Genomic DNA, 6,296 nt, shown 5'->3' with positions numbered 1-6,296 from the left:
ACATTCAACAAGTCTAGATTTAATTAAACTGCAAATATACTACGACACTGCTTTACTCTATATCACACATACACACACACACACACACACACACACACACACACACACACACACACACACACACACACACACACACACACACACACACACACACTATGACAGTTGCATTAGAATGAGTGAGAATCTCCAAACCAATCACTTTATGGCTTTATGGATCATCTGTCAGCTCAGCCATTAGACTGCCAACTTCTTGACATTTACCAACAAATTCATATTTCTTACTACACACCCACACTTGTATGCACTCGCACACAAACACACAGGAAGAAGACGTATACTCAGTTACAGTGTTGGTCCTCACTGTGGTAGAAGTACACCCACACCGACACACACTCAAGGCTTGTTGACATTTGCCAGCGTTAGACATTTTTCTGCCAGGCATTTTCAAATGAAGGACATGAGATAGATCTCTGTGACTTAAGACAGATTGATCCGTTCCCGCCATAAAACTTGTTTCACAGCCTCTGAAGATGTGCTTCTAGCGGCAAGCACACACTTGACACAGACAGATCCAATTCGAGCGTAAAATGTACTCCCCGTCTCTTGTTAGCTCCCTTTCTGCAGTGTGTGTGTGTGTGTGTAAATTAGAGTATGTGGGGTTGATAGAGTGGATGCACTAACCACTGAGAACTAGAGTTTGAAAGATTAACAAGACTTCACGACTTAGTTATGACACATCTTAAATTAGTCAGCGTAGAAAAAGGAAGAAACTTAACCAAATGCCAAAATCAGTCAGCAAAGATCAACTGCTATGAAATACAAGAAACCAGTTGGAAAATAACATTTTCATACAACAAACCATCTGTTTTCTTACAAATTAGCAAGGATTTTGGGATAAGATAAAAGCAAGTAGTGCAGGTTTGATAAAAAGAAAACCTTAATAAGCAAAATATAACAAAGGCCTATAAAACAATAACAAGAGTCACATAATCATCTAAGAAGGCGATCCAAGACAATGAACAGAGACAGTGAAACTAAAACAACCTGCTCAGAGACACAAGACTCGACGGGGCTCTTTCCTCAGGTCATCATGGGAACAGAGGTTATGTCAGCAGAGGTTGGGACACCTGAGGCGAGGCCGAGAGGACCAGAGGTCATGTGTGAGATGCACACAGACACTCACCAAACGCACATATGAGAATTAGGTTTTAATAGAGCTGTATGAACCTTCTCTGGTTTAGGCTAATGAGGCTCTGGGGTTATCATAGATTCACAGTAATAAGACTTTATAGAGGGTTAAATGTGACACATTCAACTTTAAAAGCCTTACTTTTCTCATTTAGATACTCTAAGTTGAGCTGACAGAATCCATTCCAAGAGAGAAAAAGTTGAATAAATCACATGTCTGAAAATCTCAGCAAATAGTAAGTACAACGTTATGGAAAAGGGCAAATCTACGGACACAATTAAAATATACACAATATCATGGCAAAACTCTCTTTACCGTCATCTATGACAGCGCCGCCTTTACTTAAAGATCCATCTCACTTTTTAACCCATCACTCATCGTCTAAATCTATAACTTGGCCATACATCTCAGTCCCACCAGTGTTCAAGGTGACATGTGAGGTTGCTCCATTTCAAATATTCACACACAATGTCAGAGCATGTTGGGTCACACGTCTAACGGTGGACACAGTCTGTGTAGTCACCGCTGGATGGATGGATGTTCACACACACACACACACACACACACACACACACACACACACACACACACACACACACACACACACACACACACACACACACACACACACACACAACTACTGTACAAGGTTGCTGTAAAGCTATAAAGTCACATCAGCACACAGGGACGTGCTGCACGTGTGTTGCCTGTAAAGCACTTTGGGACATGTTCTCTGATCCATGACAGTGAAAGGCTGAGACGGAGGGAGGGATAGCGCAGGGAAAACGGGCTGCAGACGAAGAGGGTTTGTGTGTGGTACTGTATGCATGTGTGTGTGTTTGTATGTGTGTGTCTGACTGCCTCCACATGCGCAAGGCCAGCCTCCTAAACTGTTGTGATTGATGCAGCTTCACTGTAAATTAAATGTGATGTGGTCGAAATGTTCAAGTACTGCCTCTCTTTGATTTGTTGATCTGAGGGGATAAAGGCACGACACTCTCTCCGAGCCAATGTGGAGCATTTATTTGAAATAAAAAGCACAATTTGTCAAAAACTAGTTAGCTTCCATAGACTAAATGTTGATATATCAATGGATTCGTACCTGTAGGCAGTATTTCTCAGCTCTGCATGTGATTTTACTCTATTTCGTTTTGATTTTGCAACCAACATTTCAACAGTTTTTGGTTCAATTTCTCTGCCCTCATTAGTTTTGTTTTAGGCAGCAGCAGGTCTTTTTTTTTTACAAAATAAATCTCTGATAATCCCACTGTACACTACCTGCACAAAACCAAACAGCAGAAAGAAAAAGTTAGCAAAAGCTGGAGGGGCATTTAGCCACTAAAGAGCTAGATATTTCCCTCAGGATTTGATGGAAAACAAAAACAAAGCTAAGGCTAATTGAATATTGGATTTAAATCCATCAGGTGGATAGAAAAACGGCTTGGAATGAATGATAATTCAGGTCTCTCAAAAAGTATGACTTTAACCTCCTAAATACAGACACCTCCCTCGCTCCCTTTCCTGTCTGTGTCTTGATGAGCAAAAGGGATATTAATGTGATACATTTCAGTTAATCCGTTATTCACTTCAGAGCATTCTGTGATCACCCCAGATGTCACTCTTCTCAAGATAATTACGGTTGATTTCCATGCATTTCTTTAAACATCATGTAGCCTATTAATTAAAGGTTTGGCACAGTTTCAGTGAGTCAAACCACAGGGCGAAGATCAACTCAATCAATTACAAAATACACACACACACACACACACACACACACACACACACACACACACACACACACACACACAAGAAACTGACTAAAAAAAAACTGACTCCAATGAATGAAATAAATTAAAAGTCTGCAGTGAAAGTTGAGGTGCTGCTGCTCCTGTTATTAGTGGCACTGAGGTTGTGTGAGTGCATGTGTGTACCAGGGGAAACAAAACCATCAGGCAGACCCCTGGAGCAGCTGTTGTCCCCAGCGTGCCCAATGTTTCACACACATCACACATCACACTGTAACACACACGGATATGCAGTATTTTGTTCTGCTTGCACACACGCACACATGCATAAAGTACTTTCTTCACCATCTCACCTCTGTTTCTTTTGTATTTTTCAATAGTGTGCTCTAAGCTGCTGTACACATAAATACTCGCTCACACAGAGATTGTTACAGGCTTACCTGAACCTCAAAGAAAGCCAGAATCAAAGGTTATGGTAAGGTATATTATGCACATTTCTTGGTATCGTATTAGTATTTTGTGTCACTGTTAACATGCTTTAATGTTCAAAAAGGTCCTTATTTTTCTCATACTGCCTGTGCTGCATTACTTCTTTTCACCCTCTGTCTGATTGGTTAGCTGGCCGGCTCTGTTGTGAATGGTCAACCGCTTAGAAATGAGTGTTACATGATGTCATTATGTAAGAGAAGTATACAGAGGAGTCCAATTGACACACACACACACACACACACACACACACACACAGGGGGGGGGGAGTGTGTGTGAGAGATCATTTACATGCACAAAAACAACACACTACAGGAAAAGGAAAACCCCCCAAAAGTATTACAGGGCCTCTTTAAATGTACTGACAGATGCCCAAATCTTCAGTGATGTTTAGGAAGTGGAGGTTCAGAGATTAGTGTGTCTAATGTATGTGTGTCAAAGGACGGAGGTCTTCATTTAGTGTTGAAATAAGGCCATAACATCTCCAGACAGATTTGTGAGAAAACTCAAACCATCTCTCTTCACATCTGCTCTCATCTCTGATTGACCCACACTCACCTCCTCTACAGCTCATTAGAAATCCTCAAGGGACTGCGCTTAAAGACGTTTTTCGGAGGACCCAGGCTACCTCTCGTCCACCAGATGTCTTTTTCTACAGTATAACTCTTTCCCTCATCTAATCCCTCAGTTCTCTTTAACCCTCGCCTTTCTGCCTCACCTCATGTCTCTGATTTGCTCTCTATCTATAGTCGTCTCCCTGGAGGTCAGACGGACAGATGTGCAGCCTTGTCCTCCACACACACATGCACACACACAAACACACACACATTTCTGACCTCATTTCCCCAAGGAGGCCAGTTTATCTGAGCCTATGAAAAGACAACAGCTGCAGTACAGACAGACACAAAGGAGGACGGGGATGTCCTAGTTTTTTTCTTGAGAACTGCGTAGTGACAAAAACCTGTGGTGTAATTCTTCAAGCGTTAATGCTGCAACTAACAATCATTCCAGTGTTGCTATTTTTTTTCCTCCTAAATTGGCAAGAAATTCTCATTTGAGTATAATACTGTGATGTAAGACAATCTTGTGTTGCCTGAACCACATGCTATAACCCAAATATATTTAATAATATAGAACCGCACTGTGACAAAAACCTGTGGAGTAATTCTTGAGGTGTTAAGGCAACTATTTTTAGTGTCTCTCAATTCGATCTTCCAAAAAAAGGGAAGGAAATTCTTATTTGAATATAATACTGTGATTTAAGAAAATCTTGTTTTGCCTCACACACGGCTTAAGAATCAAAGATATTTAATTTAGGATCATCGAAGGCTAAAAAAAAGCTAAACATAATCACATTTGAGAAGCTGAATAGTTGGTTAAATAATTATTTGTTTAAGAAAATGTATTAAAAATACTGTCAATTAATATTCTGTTCATAAACCAATTCTTGTAGCTCTTAAATGCTTTGCTCTGTGTAAATGTGTGTTTGTTCACTATCATCTAAAACCTGAGTGTCCTTATTAGCAAAGCAAGTGTAGGGAAATCCTTTAAACTTTTAACATCAGTCAAATCTAAGTATCGGTTTGAGCAAGTTGGTTCAGTTAAAAAATATAACAAATAGCTCCTGATAGAGCTGGTCATTAAGTTTTTGATTTTCAAGAAATGTTCTTTTCAAACATTTTTTCCAAGGTCAAAAAATTACGTTCACATGCAACCCAATGTACTACCTTTATTACTTAATCACAAAAAACAGCTCCATCTCAAAGACATGTCTAATGAAAATCGCAGTATAACTTCAATGTGCAGAGACCCTGATATGTTTGTTCCATATATTTGTACCCATGATATTAGAAACATGAATTAAAATGCCCAGAAATGTCATACATATAAAAAAAACTAATTCAGGCATTTGGTACGATCAAGTCTTTGGGGAGACTTTAGGACCTGAGGGGAGGACAGAGCAGTGGAGAGAGGCTCGACATGATCTCTGGGAGTTCAACTTCAGTTTATTCATCACACCACACTGAACTCAATGTGACATTCAAGTTATTCTGATTTACAAGTAGTGTGTTTTTGGATAAATTGAATTAGTAGCTGTCAAATCAAATCCACCGCATCCAGTTATTGAAATAACTCCTTTTCCTGTTATTTCTCATGTTATATTATTTTGTTTTGTTGGCAGTATATGTTTTAGTTGCAGCAACATTGATTTAAAATGTGTTGTTTCAAAACATGTAACACTTTCATATTCAACATTAAAACTGAGCAGATCTGATTCAATTGTTAAAACCTCTCACGAGTGAATCATCTATTGGGTTTCGTTATCATATTTGGCAAATTCAGTAGATCTAACAGCATTGATAGCCGGTGGAGTGCAACAAAGACTCACAATCTTTGCAGATGTGGGCTGATAAAAAGTGAGAATAAAAAGCATTGATTAAATGTGAAATGATTCAACAGGGCTTATAAAAGTAAATCATTGCACTACAGTCAAACTAAATCATGTATCTTCTTTTTCCTATAGTTACATTCAGTGTTTTCCATACTTTTACCGCCCTAAACATGCAAATACACTTATTTTGTCAACTTCAGACTTGGGATCGAAAGCATCCGTCTTATTTCTTTTACATCTTGGTTGATTTACTTCAAAGTAAAATGCTTCAATCATTTTTCATCTAAAGCCTCTCCCACTGCCAGACTGAGTCCAGTGCAGGTGTTGGTGTGCGAGTGGGAAGAAAAGAATACAAGGAGAAAGCTTCTCAAGCGAGCCAAGAGCCAGGGGCAGGAATTAAATACTCATTATGATCTGGCACCACCAACGCTCTCTACCTCTATGAGTGTGTGTATGAGCACTGTATGTGTGTGCAGGTGTACAT

The sequence above is a fragment of the Notothenia coriiceps genome, unplaced genomic scaffold, assembly GCF_000735185.1.
Source record: "Notothenia coriiceps isolate Sejong01 unplaced genomic scaffold, NC01 NC01_scaffold00030209, whole genome shotgun sequence".
Taxonomy (NCBI): Eukaryota; Metazoa; Chordata; class Actinopteri; order Perciformes; family Nototheniidae; genus Notothenia; species Notothenia coriiceps.
This window is presented reverse-complemented; position numbering follows the sequence as displayed.